Source organism: Pinus tabuliformis, chromosome 4_1 (assembly GCF_031772625.1).
Source record: "Pinus tabuliformis cultivar Carrire ecotype Pingquan chromosome 4_1, CPIR1, whole genome shotgun sequence".
In the NCBI taxonomy this organism is placed as follows: Eukaryota; Viridiplantae; Streptophyta; class Pinopsida; order Pinales; family Pinaceae; genus Pinus; species Pinus tabuliformis.
In genome coordinates this window covers 530,560,273-530,578,890 of record NC_142303.1, presented here as the reverse complement: position 1 = coordinate 530,578,890, position 18,618 = coordinate 530,560,273, and the positions used below count along the sequence as shown (strand labels likewise).

At 33.1% G+C, this 18,618-nt stretch overlaps 1 long non-coding RNA gene across 1 annotated transcript; it reads left to right on the top strand.

Annotated features, from left to right (window-relative positions):
• Positions 1-3,153: 3,153 nt before the first annotated feature.
• Positions 3,154-4,386, top strand: LOC149176923 (uncharacterized). Its single transcript, XR_016258683.1, has 3 exons — positions 3,154-3,631; positions 3,775-3,836; positions 4,184-4,386. It is a non-coding gene; the product is annotated as an uncharacterized LOC149176923 (long non-coding RNA).
• Positions 4,387-18,618: the final 14,232 nt, after the last annotated feature.

Here is an 18,618-nt window from a genome sequence, read left to right as displayed (position 1 = left end):
GTCTGAACTGACATGCATGAGTTATTTATGAGAGAATCTTCAGTTATATGGAGAACATTAATTGCATGCATGCATGCATTAACTAACTGAACTCACAATTAGTTCCTCCAACTGTTTGGAACTAATTTAACTGGACTTAATTCAGTTAACTGAGCTAACTCAAATACAACTCATCCTTATCTCCTTAATTAAGGGATAACTTCCTTAATCAAAGGGATAATTGTTGCATGTCTTCACATAGACTTCATGTTTGATTTTCTCCAACTAATTAACTCAGGATGAATTAATTAATTATTTTACAAACAACTGCTGAGCTCAAATTCGAATTTTAATTCAGGGACTAACTAAAATTGGAATCTATCCCGAAATGTTATTTATAGCAATGCTATTTTTAGCATTTCTATTTTTGGATATTTCCAACAGAGTTGGAGTATATCCTGAAATTCTATTTATAGCAATGTTATTTTTATCATTTCTATTTGTAGCATTTCTTGTTGCCATTTTCAACACTCCCTCTCAACAAGAAAGGCGTTCAACTCGAACCCGATCCTGAACCTTTGGAATGTTCTGCATGCAACACTTCTCTCAAGTGTTGTTGCTACAACAACTCCAGAAACAAAAAATATCAAACCTGAATCAGAATGATGCATCTGTCATTAAATTCTCTGACTATTATTGCCTCTGTCGATTGAAAACTCTGCACCTCTGTGCTCTTCAGTATCTGACTGCTCTAGCCTTTGTCACTTTGATCTCTGACTGCATCAATCACACTGATTCCTCCTGCTACATCTGTGCTACTGCTAGTCCTGTCTCTCAGCACTACATCTACACTACACCTCCTCTTATCATGTTGCATCGTGCTACCCACTGCTGCACTGCAACTCAATTATTGAGAAGTAAGTAACTGATCTCCCAACTGACCTCCCTGTTGGGCTAGAAACATCCTCTGATGCTGAAGCTTCCTCTACCGCTCCATCCGCATCTATCTCTATCCACTTAGCCAGTCTTGCTACTCCTCGTCGGGGCTCCCGTAGCAAGGTCTAATCAAAGAGGCCAGGTACCTCAAGGATCCTACCCATATTTCATCCTTCTAGGACTATCACTTCACATCGCCTCACCTCACACTTAGAGGTATGGCTGCATATGATCCCTCTACTGACTTGGCCTGAAATTCCCCGCTACTGGAGGTCTCTGCATGAGTGGATGCCTCCACTCGGTCTCCTCGTTGTTTCTCCAGTTATGGCTGCTCCACAACCTCCTAAAGTTGCTTCACCAATTGTGACTCCTCCACAATTGTCTGAGACTTCTTCTGGCGCTGCATGTTGAGAGGTAATGTACTCTCCCTCTCAACCACCAAGTCTCCAACAGTTGCCTTGCTCCTCAAGGCTTTGCATTCATCTTGAACCTCAAGAGCATATAGGTTCTTGACTCGTGAATCGATCTGCTTCACCTGCCTCGTGGTGATGTGTCTAAGGAAAACCTTTCCCTTACTGAAGACTACATCATAGCCTTTATCCTCCAGCATCGCGATCTATATCAAGTTCTTCTTCAGTCCTGCCACATACTTCACATCTGTCAAGGTAATGCGAGCTCCATGCTCCCTCTGAAAAGAAACCATGCCCACTCCTGAAACACTATACTTTTCATCATTACCCATCTCTATGCACATTTGGAGGTCTTTCTCCTCCAAGGTACTGAATAAACTCTTATTGCCGGTCATGTGGAATGAGGATCCACTGTCAAGAAAACAACCACAACCCATCATCGATGAAACCATGCATGCGATGAGCATAAAATCCAATTCAAATTAAAATGCCAATGCCTCAAATTAAAACACACTAAAAGCATGTCCTTTTTTTTACATTGAAGTTTTTGGCACATCAGTTGCTATTGTTATCTCTATGACAAATAATAGCTACACCACCTTAACTTCATATAACTTTAAATGTTTAAGCTTGTTTGATTTCTAATAATTAGACTTTATCATAAGTAGGCTATGAAGATCAGGAAGAATGTGCTCTTACAAAGAGTACAACTTTGGTTTCTCCACAACTCTCTATTTAGAAACTTAATTTTCCATAAAATATTGAGTTAATTGTATTTCCAACCTAACCTCTAATAAATGGTTTTAAATAGCCTCCTCCCATTAAAATCCAAGGTAATGAGTTTGAACATTAATGAATTAATGGTTTTAAATAACCTCTTTCCATTGAAATCCCTCATCATCCCAAAAAAAAATACTTAACTCCTATGATTTTTTGTTTAAGAATATGTGTGATAAACTTTTGATTTGAACATTAATCATCGATGAAAAAATAATCAACTCCTATTGAATTTTTGTTTAGGAATATGTGTAATAAACTTTTGACTTGAACTTTAGAAGCTATTGTTCTTGGTTTGATGTTCCATAGCACCCAAATGTTAATATCCACCCACCACACTATTCTCACATGATTAATAATTCCACTCCAAAGTTTTACACATTTGTAGCTCTCCCACTTTTGAAGGAAGGAGCTCAAATTTAACAGCAGCACAAAAAGAAGGCCAGGCCAGCACGCTTGGAGGTGAGCATCCAAACGTCATTGCAAGAAAGGCACAAGCATATTATTAAACATGCCGTATCCACTCCCTTTTTTGCCAATAAAACTTAGACATTTGGGTTGTGTGTTCCCGTTCACACTAATAAACGAAGAAAAGTATAACTCCGAAATATTCCCAGCCATCCTCACGCAAAGAATCCAATGTTACTTTTTCTTTCTTGGAATATATTGCATAAAAAAGTTGTACCCACCAATGGTAACCGACCAGTGTAAATTTAACAGCAGCACAAAAAGAAGGCCAAGCCAGCATACTTGGAGGTGAGCATCCAAACGTCATTGCAAGAAAGGCACAAGCATATTATTAAACATGCCGTATCCACTCCCTTTTTTGCCAATAAAACTTAGACATTTGGGTTGTGTGTTCCCGCTCAGACTAATAAACGAAGAAAAGTATAACTCCGAAATATTCCCAGCCATCCTCATGCAAAGAATCCAATGTTACTTTTTCTTTCTTGGAATATATTGCATAAAAAGTTGTACCCACCAATGGTAACCGACCAGTGTCCAATCCATACAATGAGAATTGAATTCTGTCCATATTTTTTCTGTATGGTCTGTTCGCCCATAAAGCTCTACACTTTTCCTATGCCGTCGGAAAAAGAAAGGAAAGGAATGAAACATTAATTTTGATATCACCCACCAATACACACAATCAAAGTATTCATTTTCCTATGCCGTTGGAAAAAGAAAGGAAAAGAATGAAACATTAATTTTGATATCACCCACCAATACACACAATCAAAGTATTCATTTTCCTATGCCGTTGGAAAAAGAAAGGAAAAGAATGAAACATTAATTTTGATATCACCCACCAATACACACAATCAAAGTATTCATCTGTGGTTATGTGGAAATATATTTTCAGAGAATTGTGAGTTGATTCCTGATTACACTGCAATGGCAGTCGCAGAGAGCAGCTGTTGCGAGGATTTATACGAACAATCAGATCTGGCAGCGGTTCAAGTTGGGTTCTCCTAACCGATACTATTGCAAAAATTGCTCTTAATCAACGAACGTCTCGCCTGGCAATTGTACTCAACCACACTGAAAGTGCCATTTACATATATTTTGTGACAGCTGAGTATCAAATATCACAAGATGAATATGCATATTGACCAATGGCTACTGAAATTCTATCAGAGTAATTTGTATTTCTTTCTTTCGTTTGTTGCAGGAAGACCAGGCAAATTCTCACATTTAACTCTCTCTGGAAAATGTTCAGCGGTTTGTGTTTCGGTAATAACCACGAACTTAATCCTCTTCTTATTGTGTCCTCTTGGAGCTCGTTGATTTTGTGGTTAATGCACCGAATTTTATATGCTTAAAAATTCAATGTATTATTTCTTAAAAAACATTAAAATTTTCTGAGGATGTTTATAAGCTTTTTACAGTTGAGTTGAGATTTTAGTAGTTGTAAATGAGTCTAAAGATCAGAGGTTTTCTACCATCATCAAGATGTTGTTAGGTTATAGTTGTAAATAAGTATGAAAATTAAATATATTAGAGAGATAGTTATTTTTTTTATAAAGTGGGAAAATCTATCATAAGTGACGACAGCTATCTATGGCTTTCACTCTTACCAGATGCTTTTGGGTTTTGGGTCGTTAACATGTTTCCTTCGTTCCGGGAAGACGAACTCTTAGCCAAACAAAAGCAGTTTTAGGGCATACTCCACACCCTATACTAGAGATGGTTATTGTCCACGGAATACTAAATAAACTAATTAGTGTAGAGTTATGTTAATTTCAGATTTACTAAGTGTCAAGGGATATCAAATCCCTCAAGATGTAAATCTTTTTTTGATCCCTCACGATGTAAATCTCTTTTTGAATGCAAAACTTTATGAGAAGGTTGCATCTCAAAAAAATTGATTTCTCTATACTCTTAGTAAATTTAGAATTATGATGAATCTATACTAGTTTTGAATAACACACTAATAAAATATTTTGACTAAACAATTTTTTAATGTTTTTTGGGTTATAATCATTTTTAAATATTATATATAAATTCCATATTAAAAATGTAAGGCCAAATTATTGTCACTAGTCTGTAGGTGCCCATTCCCTCAATCTATTTTTTTTCCCTCAAAATGTAAATCTCTTTTTGAATGCAAAATTTTATGAAAACATTGTATCTCTGGAAAAATGTATTTCTGCATATTCTTAGTAAATTTAAACTTAAGATAAATCTATCCTAATTTTGAACAATACACTAATCAAATATTTTGACTCAACAAATTTTTAATTTTAATTTTTTTATATTATTAATAATTTTTAAATATTATATATAAATTCCATCTCAAAAATTAAGAAATTACGCATCTCCAGACCAAATTGGGGCCACTACGTCCGTCGGTGCCCATTCCCTCGAGCTATTTGTGCGAACTATGTTTGACGTGATTTTTATTAATTATTAGTACCTTCACTTTGGTTTCACTTTGGCTTCACGAGACAATAATCCCATGTTTCTCTATGTTATTTAGTGTTAACTAAATTAATTTTCAGGGTGGCCTTTTAAATGCGATTTTAGAGTTTATTATGTCGAGAAAAAAATGTTGTATAGAATCATGTAAAATTTATACGATGACAATATAGGAAAATCTGTATTTATAGTTTTGATATTTTAAAAATAGTTTACTTTAAATATATTTATTTGTTTAAAAATATTTTTAATATAATTGTATTATTGTATTTATATTTTTATATAAAAAGAGAAAAAGGGGAATTGGTATTTTAGGTGATATATATAAAACTAATTTGAATTTGTACTTGTTAATGAATTCATACTGAAAATAATAGACATAATTTTTTTTACTCAATTTGTAGAAGGGAAAACATACAATAAAAATATATGCAATCATTCAATCACAATGAACACGATAATTTTACTAGGGAACCTAAGTGGGAAAACCCCCTCTTTTGTTTGTATTATATCAGATGATACAATGATCAATTACAATGATAGCTTCAATCCTTGAAACTCAACCTGCACTGCAATAATGATCTCTTGTTATGCCCGCTCTGACCAACACTTAGCCAAAATAGGCCGAGCTAATTTCCTCCTATTTCCTTGCGCAATGCCTAATCCTAAACAATAGGAAGCTCCTCTTTCCTTGTGCAATTCTTGAGGAAATTAGGTCACTTGCTACATGCAAACTCTATACACTCACTAGTATACAATTAGGATTACATTGATGCCTTTTTCCTCCACTCAACTAGTCAATTCGAATTGTATGCATGACTAGGGCTATTTTTAGTAAATTGACTAGTTAACTGAGAGATCTGTGAGTTAACAACAATTAAAACTACTCAATTAAACTCATACTGACTCTATTCATGACTAGAGCTCAAATAATTGAGTTCACTAACTATAACTCCACTAGATTGCTAGATCTTAGCAATCAACTCATTCACAACTCTACTTCTTGCCCACAAACTCAAATTGACTGACTTAGCTAAGTGACTTGGTCATGTCACTCCTACTGACTGCAACTCAAGTCATTTTGTTGATGCGGAAATTCAAATTTCTCCATTTGAATAAGGCACAAGTCAAATGAAGTATTTCCTTGCTACAATTTAACACTCCCTCTTAGCAAGAAAAGGGTTATGAACAACCTCAATCTTGCTCCTGTGGAACTCGAACTTGCCTCTTGACAAAGCATTTATTAAGATGTTTGCATCCTGCTCATATGTAGGAATGTATTATAACACAATTAACACTCCCTCTTACTATTGTTGTTGCGACTGCAACAACTACAACTGAGAAACATCTAAATATTGAATCAATTGTGTCTTTCTGCTACAACAGTCTCCCAAGATCTGACTGCATCAATTGACGCCGATCCTTTTGTTACTGAATATTGTGGGCCCCTGTAGCAAGGGTAATGATCCATGAGAAGAGTATACAACATTTTTTGTTACTCTCTTATGGACCCTACCCAAATCTTTGCAACTATGGAACTAAGGCTCTACATCGCCCCACCTCACTCCTGGAGGTATAATTGCATACATGGTGGAATATTCCTCTAGCTTGTAGAGATTTTTAACTCGAACACCAATTTGTTTTACTTGTCTAATAGAAACATGCTTCAAATATGTCTTCCCTCTACGGAACACCACATCATATCCTCTTTCCTCAAGTACAATTACAAAAACTAATTTTTTCTTCAAACCAGGCACACACATTACATTCTGTAGGTGAAGATGGGATCCTGACTCCCTGTTAAAGTTGTCAGTGTCAATCCCTTTGGTACTATACCTTCCATCATCTCCAAGATCTATGTGTAATTATAGGTCCTTCTCCTCTAAGATACTGAAGACCTCCTTATTTCTTGTCATATGAAATGAAGCACCAGAGTCAAAGTACCATACACTACATCGTACAGTACTTGCAATGCAAGCAATGAGGGTGAAATCTAACTCGAATTATGATGCGAGAGCATCTCCTCCTACTACTCCTGCAAGATTCTTACTGGATTTCTTGTGTGAACACTTAGTTGCATAGTGTCCATACTCCTGGAAGTGAAAGAATTTAATTTTACTTAGGTCTTCCTTCCTTCCATGGTTCAGGCTAGATTCTATCTTGCCTTGGGCCTTCTTACCTTTGAATTTCTTTCCTTTTCTTGTTAAGGCAAAGTTTCCTTCCTCATTAGTTATGGGTGTGACAACATCTCTAGTGTTTCATTTGATCTCCTCCTATACAAAGTCAGACCAAAGTCTCTCCCAATCTGGGAGCTTGTCTCTTCCATTAACTAAATCCTAATAGTTATTCCATGATTTTAAAATACGAAGGAGTGCTAAGCTCATAAGTTCAGATGACGGCACATTCTCTCCAACTCCTCCAAATTCATCTTCGACCTGAGTAAATATGGATAGGTATTGAACAACAGTTTCATTTTTTCACATTCGAATGTTCCCGATCTTATCTCTCAATGCCAACTTCCCAGCATCACTAATTCTTTGGAATAGATCTGTGAAGGTTTTCCACATTGCAAATGGAGTCTCCTTTCCATGCAAATTCAAAATCACATGATCTCTGACTCCATCCAGGATAATCCTCCTGGCTTTTGTTGTGTATTTCTTCCACTGTGTCGATTGTTGTGCATCTGATGTTGTTGGTTTTGGAATATCAATTTGTGTGTAATCCAATACTCCATTGTCATCTAGTGCAACTTCCATTCTATCTTTCCACACTATAAAGTTCAAAGTGCCCTCCAATGCATACTCAAACCTCAATCCATAGAAATGCATTGTTCCTTGCTATGCAACCGACTGATAAAAAGATATATCAACGACTTAAAAACTATCCTCTTTGAGGGGGAAACCTCCTTTACATTACATAAATGAAAAATTCTTGGATGATACAAATGACAATACCTCCTTTGTATATATAGGAGTCTAAGGGGTCACAATATAATCAGAGCTTACATAACAATAATAATGTAAGGGCACAACAATAACAATAGTGGGCTTCTATCGGGCACAACAATAACAATATGGGGGCTACATGGGCATAACAATTAAAATAAGGGGGAATACAGTAGTATTATAGGGACCTAACATGCCCCTCTCCTTCAAAAAAGTGTTGCCCTCAATGCTTGAGTAGTTATGGATGCATTTGTATAAAATTATCATCCTCCCATGTGGAATCTTCAGCAGGTAAGTTGTTCCACTTAATGAGATACTCTGAAATTGATCAATTTCGTAGCTGTCGGGATCTTGTTTACGTGACAGCTTCAGGCTCAAATATATTTTTTCCTTCTTCGTCAAGTTCTGGCAACACTTTTTGAATTGGAAGCTTGTCACCGATAACCTTATTTAATCATGAAACATGGAAAACTGAGTGTACTCGAGAAGATGCAAGAAGATCCGATTTGTATGCCATAGTACCAATATTTTGCAATACCTTATAAGGATTGTAGTACTTGGGTGATAATTTATTATCCTTCTTAGCTTATTTGAGAGACATTTGTTTTTATGGTTGTAGCCATAAAAATACACAGTCAGCTACGTCAAAACTTATTTCGCTACGATGTTGATCTGCCTGTTGTTTCATTTGATTTTGCGCCAGAGTGAGGTTATCCTTTAAGAGTTGGAGAAATTGTTGTTAATGCTTGATGTGATCTTCCACTGCTTGAACCTTAGAATTTTCTCTTAAAGATGATGTGATGGATGGTGGATGATATCCATAAAGTGCCATAAATGAGGTCATTTTTTCTACAGTATGGAAGGAAGTGTTATACCACCATTCAGCTAGAGTAACCACTTGACCCATTATGTTTGTTTATCAGATACAAAGAAACAAAGATATCCTTCCAAAAATTTGTCCACTATCTTAGTTTCCCCATAAAATTGAAGATGATAAGATGAAATATGAGCTAATTGAGTACTAAGATAAGAAAATAATTTCGTCCAAAAAATCCCAATGAAAATGGGATCTTTGTCACTTACTATAATCTTTGGATTTCCATGAAGCTTTTGAATTGTTTCCATAAATGCAGTAACAACTGTATTGGCTTTAAAACGATGAGATAACGCACAAAAGTGTGCATACTTAGTAAATATATCAACTACCACCATGATGACACTCTTTCCTTCAGACTTCGGTAAACCTGTGATAAAATCCATTGTGACCTCCTTCCAACGCTGACTTGGAATGGATAAAGGTTATAACAGACCCGGGGTCTTAATTTTCTCAACTTTATTTTGTTGGCAAACCAAAAATTCTACCACAAACTTCTAAATATCATATTTAAGGCCATCCCAAAAAAAATCCTTCTTGACCCTATGGTAAGTTTTTAAAAATCTCGAGTGCCCTCCTAAGGGAGAGGTGTGCAATTCCAAAATAATCTTTTGTTTGAGTTGGGAATTATTACAAAGATATAAGCGATCTTTGTACCATAATGAATCATTTTTCCAGCTAAATGTATCAGATGTATTAGGATCTTGCTGCAACTTTTGAATGAGTGACCACACCTCTTCATCATTCTTCCATTCATCCCTTGCTTCAGTTATCCACTTAGGTTGGATAATAGAAATTGCACAAAGCAATGCTTCCACATCCTCATCCTTTCTTGGGAGTGCATCTACAACAACATTTTGCTTCCCTTTTTTGTAGATTATTTAACAATCATAACCCAACATCTTTGTCACCCATTTTTATTGTTCTTCTGAAGATAATATTTGTTTCTAAAAGTATTTAAGACTATCATAATTTGTTGTTACAACATTTCCTTCTCATAAATAGGTTTGCGTAAATATTTCCCTTTGATTAGACGACTTTCAAAAGAAATGGGTCTTATTTATTGCATTAAAAGAACACCAATTCCATTTACTGAAGCATCACATTCCACAATAAAAAAAAATTGTGAAGTTTGTCGTAGCTAAGACCGGTACTTGGCAAATTGCCTCTTTAAGATGTTCAAAGGCCTTTGTTGCTTCTAGAGTCTAATAAAATGCATCTTTCTTCAATAATGATGTTATAGGTGCTTCTATTCTCCCATAATTCTTAACAAACTTATGATAATACCTTATCAACCCAAGAAATCCTTGAAGATGCTTTATGGTTGCAGAGATTTTCCATTCCTTAATGGCTTTAATTTTGTTAGGGTCTACCTTAACACCCTCATGAGCTACAATATGACCCAAATATTCTACCTCCTGTACTCCAAAGAAATTTGGAGGTTTTTTCATATAATTGTTTCTCCTCCAATAGTTTGAGCACCATGTCAACATGATGAACATGATCCTTCCAAGACTTGCTATAGATTAGTATATCATAAAAAAATACTAACAATTTTTTTCTAATAAAGGGTTTGAAAATGGAATTCATCAAACCTTGAAATGTGGAAGGTGCATTAGTAAGGCTAAAAGGAATGACCAAAAATTCATAATGACCCTCATGAGTTATTAATGTTTTTTTTTTTTTTTTTTTTTTTTTTTTTTTTTTTTTTCAGAATGTCTTTAGCCTTCATTCTAATTTGATGATATCCTGAACAAAGATCCAACTTGGTGAGATAAATTGCTCCATGTAATTCATCCAATAATTCATCAATGATAGGAATGATAAATTTATTTTTAATAGTGAGCTTGTTGAGCTCCCTATAATTTGGACACATACACCATGATCCATCCTTCTTGTGCACCAATACTACTAGAGCAGAGAACGAACATTGACTAGGTTGAATTATACCAGCCTCTAGCATTTATGCAACCATATATTTAATTTCACTCTTTTGGGCATAAGGATATATATAAGGCCTGATGTTTGGAGGAACACTTCCTGGAATCGAGTGAATCGCATGATCCTGATAATGAATAGGTGGGAGGCCTTTAGGAGTCTCAAATACCTCGGAATGATTGTCCAAGACATTTTGGAGATCTGGAGAAATATATGATTTCAATGTTTGAACCCCTAGTGAGCATAATTGTGCAATTCGCCTTGTTGTTCTTTCTTCAGAAGATTTTTCATGCCATTAAAGTTGATTATATTTCCTGTCTTCCCTACGATACCCCTTAATTCAACTTGTTTTCCTTCCCAAAAAAATTTCAAGAAAAGTTCTTGAAAATTGAAAGTTATTGTCCCCAAAGATTGTAACCATTGGACTCCTAGTACAACATCAGCACCACCCATTGGAATGGAAAGCATTGGACTATTCAATACATATTCTCCCATGGTTAGCTTGATATTATGGCACTTTCTAGAGAAATTATAGTTCCTCCATTTGCAACCATCACTTGACACTTTGGTGTTAGATATAGGAAGCAATTCAATTCCTTGGCTATCTTACAATGAATAAAATTATGGATACTACCCGAATCAATCAGAACTATTACCTTTTTCTTCTTTATATATCCTTTTATATTGAGAGTTTGAGGAGTGGTAATTCCTGCCAATGCATTGCAAGATATGGTCGGATTCATTTCTTCTTTCTCTAGGGTTGGTTCCTAGTGTATATCCTCCTTTTTTGATGTTTCTTGTTCCTTTTCTTCCTCCTCTTCACAATCTACGTAGAATAATTTCTTCTTGTCACACTTGTGACATTTAGTGTATTTTCTATCACAAATTTAACAAAGCTATTTTTCTCTTTTTTCCTCCAATTGTTGTGGTGTCAACCTTGTAGGTTGTGGAAGACTAACACTTCCATTTTTATAGTTATGAATGGTAGACTTATTTGTTTCCATAATTTTGCTTTCATTTTTTCTCGCCACCCTGAATTCCTTCTCCAATGAATCAAGTTCTCAAAGGTGAAACTTGTGTTGGATGTTATATTTTAAAGTCCCTATGAAGACATCAATCCTATGCTCCTCTGGAATATCGGTTACCCTAATATTCAATTTTTGGAAGTCTTCAATGTTCTCCATCACTGAACCCTTTTGTTTGAGATTTATCAATTAGCTAAAGAAGGTGTTTCTCTTTGTATATTCATAATGCGCTATCATTTCCTCCGTAAAAATTGACCAGGTGACAAGTGTTTTATGATAATAAAGTCATTTATACCATACAAAATGATTTGGTTCTAAATATAAAGATTCAATACGTACCTTTTATGAGGGTTGCATATCCTGTAGATCAAAATATTGCTCCATTTGTAGTATCTATGTTACCAAATCCTTTCCATCAAACTTCCTCATATTTGTATTTGGGATGTGGTGGTTCTTAAACCCTACATTGGATTCTCTAAAATCATAATTCATATTCCTTTGTCCTCATCATGATTTTCATGGATTACCTTGTCACCACTGGGAAGCCTTTCTTGTAAAATCTTTGTCAAACCTTCCATGTCTGATTTTAAAGCATTCATGTATCATTTTAAACTATCCATGTCTCCTTTTAGTTCATCTTTGGTTTCTCTTTGTGAGAGAGAAAATTTTTGCACTTGGTCCCGTAATTTTGATATATCATGCTGCAATTCTTCCTCTTCATGCATCATAGTAGAGCTTTTTGAGGGCTTAATGGGTGTAGAATTGTTTTTCTTAGGAGGAATTTTAGAACCCAGTACTGATATCTATGCTTCAATATGCCCTTGGAATCACTTCAAAGTGGTTTTTCATAAAAAAGTTATGCAATTTGTTTAAAAAAATACTCACATTTTTCTTTCTTTTAGGAGCTCTATATTGAAATGGTTGTGACTTTTTAATTTCAAATATCCAAGTTACGAAATTACTTTTTGTGGTAGCTCTCCGAGTCTTCTTTCCAACTCCATAAGTCTAAGCGCGATTGGATTCTTCAAGAAAGAGTTATGTCAAATCTCCCACGATAACCTGATTATGGATTGGTTCAGTAGGGCAAAGTTGTACGGGATGCAACGTGTTACTGTTTCACCCTTCGGCCCTGAAATTTCTACACAAAAATCTACAGTCCGTTTATTTTCATCCACCTTTTACAAAATTCAAATACGATGCCTAAAACGAAAGTTTTGACGATTTTCCCTAGGTCACTTGTTTGAGATAGAATTCTCGAGCCTGCAAAAACCCTAACTTCCTCATATCATATCTCCACAAATATAGTGAACCAAGCTCTGAAATTTTTACACAAAGTTCATCAATATTTCAGTTCCACATGATATAAATGTTACGTTTTGAATCCTTGTAGAAAAAAAATTATAGCGAAAATACCAAGTTGACATGTTTGAAGAAGTGAAACCCTAGAATCCAAAGCTCTGATACCAAATGTTATGCAACCAACTCACAAAAAGATAGATCAATGACGTAAAAATTATCCTATTCAAGGGGGAAACCTTCTTTACATTAGATAAATGAACAATTCTTGGATAATACAAATGACAAGACCTCCTTTGTATATATATGAGTCTAAGGGGTCACAATATAATCAGAACCTACATAACAATAATAATGTAAGCACACAACAATAACAATAGTGGGATTCTATGGGGCACAACAATAACAATATGGGGGCTACATGGGCACACAAATAAAAATAAGGTGGGATACACTAGTATTATAGGGAACTAATATTCCTGCACTGAAGAAAAATTCTTGCACCACAAAAACTATTATTCGAAATTTCACTTAGAGAAGATCAGGAACTTGGTTTCTGTGTAGTTTTCAATAGATCTGATACCATGTACAAATAACTTAAAATTTGTAGTGGCTAATGAATTTATACTGAAAATAATAGACACACATTTCTTCTACTCAATCTGTGGAAGGGAAATCATACACTAAAAGCACATGTAATCATTCAATCACAATGAACATAGTATTTTACTAGGGAACCCAACTAGGAAGAACCCCTCCTCTGTTTGTATTATATCAGATGAGACAATGATAAATTACAATTACAACTTCAATCCTTGAATCTCAACCTGCACTGCAATAATGATTTCTTGCTATGCATGCTATTACCAACACTTAGCCAAAATATGCCTCCAACTTCCTCCTATTTCCTTGCACAATTCCTGCTCATAAAGAATAGGAAGCTCCTATTTCCTTCCGCAATTCCTGAGGAAATTAGCTCACCTGCTACATGCAAACTCTATACACTCACTAGCATACAATAATGATTACATTGATGTTTTTTTTCTCCACTCAACTAGGAAATTTGAATTGATTGCATGACTAGAGCTATTTTTAGTAAATTAACTAGTTAATTGAGAGATCAGTGAGTTAATAATAGTTACAACCACTCAACTGAACTCATATTGACTCTATTCATGACTAGAGCTTATATAACTGATTTTCGCTAACTATAACAACACTAGATCGCTAGATCTTAGCAATCAACTCATGCACAACTCTACTTCTTGCCCACAAACTTGAATTAACTGACTTAGCTATGTGAATTGACCATGTCACTCTTGTTGACAATAGCTAAAGTCATCTTGCTGATGTGGAAATTTGAATTTCTCCATTTAACTAAGGCACAAGTCAAATGAAGCCTTTCCTTGCTACAATTTAACAACATAAGGCTACGAATAAATCTATGAGAAACTCAAATGACACAGGGCTACCAATAAATCCCTGCGTCTATGGTCTCTCCTCCTCTCTGTAAATCGGGTCACAACCTAGGGGATTTGCACCTTGGATCTCTTAGCTACAACAAACTCACATTACTTTGATAACCAATTGAGTTACCCTAAAACATATTTATATTTTAATAAATTTTTTATGAGCAAGAGATAAAAATTTAATCTAATATGATAAAGTAAATATTTTTTATTTATATATATATATATATATATATATATATATATATATATATATATATATATATATATAATCAAAATCAAATCAAATTAAAATAATTTCTTTTTCTTCTTAATTATCACAATTATTTTTTGGTTCTATTTTACAAAATGTTGAATTACCAATTGATTTATTTAGCAAATCTTATTCTTAAATCAATTTTCCATTTTTTAATTTAATACCAAACCTTATTTTCAAATAAAAAAATTAGGCGTAAAATTAATGTACTCCTATCCATGTTCTTCATTTTCATTATATATCTAATAAATAGAAATAAAGATAATTGCACGCTCTCCAATCCAATATATTAAATATGTTGTAATTTCATGTCATGTCTTGTCTTGTCTTTAACATTTTAACTTAGTCCAAATTACATTAAAAAAATAAAAAAAAAAAAATAAAAAAATAAATTAAAATTATAAATTAAAATAAGATTCAAGTAAAATAGTCAATTTGATAGTTTTTGGACTCTAGATTTTAAATATAATTATTTAAAATGTAAAATTTTTATTTTAAAAATAATATAATATTTTAATTTTAAAAAATATTATAATATTTTTATTTTAAAAAATATTATAATATTTTAATTTTAAAAATATTATAATTTTTAATTTTTTTTTTATAAAATTTTTTCTACTTGGTGAGAGTAAAATAAAAATAAAAATAACCCTCCATGAAAACAATTTTATTTGGTGAATATAAAATAAAATTAATAAAAATAACAATGTTAAAATAAAAATAACTTCATGGTATTGACCCACCCATGGTATTCATGTGGAATATAGCCTATTTAAAGGGGGGAATTAAACCAACTTAGATATCAAATCTCCTTTCATTCTAAAAGAGGCTTGCATCTCAAGAGATTTTATCCTTGGTAGATCCAAAGTTAAAATGAATCTAGACTTGTATATTTAATTCTATCAATATAAAAAAGTAAGGAGATAGTATCTTAACTCCCACTGATTTTACTAAAACCTTTTTATAATTCTTTCCTAAAATTCTTATTAGAAATATAAACATAGTTACTTTATAAAAACTTTGATTTCAAAATGGCAATTTTATTTCTTAAAATTCAAATTTTAAATTAAAACCATTAAAAAACTCAGTGGTCAAATAAAAAATAAAAAATATCACAATATCTTTTTTAAAAGTTAAATTGCAATTTTTTTTGTGCTCATGACCTTAAAAACTCATATTAGTGCTAGTAACCACATTAAAATTAATGTCAAAATAAAAAAAGTAGTGTTATCAAAATCACTAATAACAATTTTTTTTGTTTTTCATTAAGTTTTTTCTAACTTTTATCTTTTTGTTATTATTATTATTATTTTCATTCTTAAAAAAAAGCATTTTTTTTAATCGTTTATAAAATTTCCAATTGTAATTTAAAAAAAAAAATCAACAATTACAAGAAACAAGTGAATCAAAAGAATTTGAATCTCACACTTCTTTCCACTTAACACTTCATTTTCATATCCATTACTAATCATGCTACCCCAAACTTCATTTTCATATCCATTACTAATCATGCTACCCCAAAGGCTAACTATTTTGGTAGTGTTAAAACTTAACTTTCATTGTAATTTACTTTTAACTATTTAATTTTAACATTAACAGAAATTGTCCTCGTGAGGTGTCATATAGTCATGTCATAGATTAATAATAGATAAGGTAGCGGAGGTCAAGGACTTTAACGCCCTACACTTGGTGGATAGACGAGTAGATGGTTTATGTGGCTACATTTATGATCACTTTCATGGTGGCTGGTGTGAAGATCGATTATGGGTAGTTGCCTCAATAGGTGAATTTTTTTTTGAGAGGTGTTTAAAATTAGGTTGAAATTTTTTAGAGGTGTTTAAAATTAGGTTGAAAAAAGAGTTGTGGGAGAAAGTATTGGGTTATGTAAGTTATTTAGGTTTTTTTGGAAAAAATAATTTGGTTCAATGCCTTGGCAAACTCTCTTTCTTCAACATGTATCTTTGGGTTTGGTGCATGTAGAGTCTTATGTAAGAGGTTGGTTATGTTGTTTCTCCCCTACCTTATTTGTGAAGGTTTTATTGACTATGGGTCTCATAGGCTCCTCTTTTTAATTAAATTTACTCTTTATTCCAAATTTTTGGTCACTTTTGTGTGTGGGTATTCTTTGAGTTAGGGTACTTAGCCTCTTTGTTTGGGGAAAGTTGGCCAGTGTTTCTTCTTTTCAATTGGCTCTTGGTTGGTTGGTGGAATCTATTTATGTCATTGATAATTGGGTAGTTTGGTTGAGGACCTTGTTGGTCCCTCTTTTATGCCCTCTTTTTCTTGGTCATCTTTATTCCCTTTGTTCTTATAGATAAATGTTGTAGCAATTGGTGGATTTATCCCTTATTTATCAATTTTACATCTTTTACTTTGTTTCACTATGCCTTTGGTTCATCATCCCTCTACTCATAGTGGTCACTGACAACCTTATCCTTCTACTTCTTTAAGAGCTCAATTAATTGTGAAACACTCTATTAACATTTTTAATATAAATAATAGTAATTTTAATAAGTAATATTAAATTATGTTGTTTACTTTTATTTATAAAAGTTAATTAACATATAAATGATGGAAAATAATGTCTTTAACATGTAACTGTATATATTAAAATTTAATTTTTTTATAATTTTAAAATTTTTTAATGTGAGTGCATATATTAAAATTTAATTATTTTATAATTTTAAAATTTTTATTGATATATTTTCTAATAAAATTTATTTGAAATGTGATAAAATATAAAATTTCTACATAATTCTAAAAAATCATAATACTAAATACATTTTTACCTTAAAAAAAAATCCTAAATAAATAAATAAAATCTTAATTTAATACCAAAACAAATCACAAAATTCCTATCAAAATTTCCATCCCATAAAATAACTTGCTATGTACTTCAAAAAGCAAAATCTGAAGAAACGGATCCGTCACGCTACTTAACCACGGTTGCCTTACTTGTTAGATATAGCCTATTATCCTCCAAGTCTTATCAAGAATCGGCGGTGCAGTGGTCTCATGCACTTTTCTCTTTATTCAACCGACACCTTAGCAGTGGTAATGTTCACATGTATCTTTTTTTTAATTCAAGTAACTTTTTTTATTTGATTTGATTGATGGAATTTGAACTTTAAATTTAATAATTTATATAATATTGTTTAACTCAATAAACAATTAATTAAATTGTTTTTATAAAAAATTAATATTTTTATTTTCACACTCTTACTTATAATATTATTATTTTTTTATAATTTTAATAAATAATTTATTTTATAATTACTAAATCATATGCAAATCAAAATTAATTTACCTATTGAAAAAGAAATCTAGTTAATAAAAAAATATATAAATATGCATGCACATAAAACTTTCATATCTTGATTTGGAACTCAAATTTAAGATAAATATAATAATGGATAAGCTTATTTTTTAGGCCGATAAGCCTTCCTTTGAAAGAAATTTTCGTCGTCTTTTTCATTCTAAGGTTGACACCTGGCATTTTTTTCAACAACAGCCAAATTGACATCTTGGTATTTTGCATCTTGCAGTTTCGCATTTGTTAATGCCACTGTGTGCGTTGTTAATACGTGTGTGCCCAACCTGCGTGTGGTGCGGTGAACGTGTGCCCAGGCTGCGTGCATGCTCCTCTCTGGACGATCTCCAGGATTAGTACCTAAGGAATCGAACCCCACTCCAGCGTGATTGAGACCGAAAATTTGTGGAAGGTGAGGGAGTTGTGGCGCGCCTGGCGCGATGAGACAAATCGACGACGAGCAGAACTATTCCACCTCATTGAC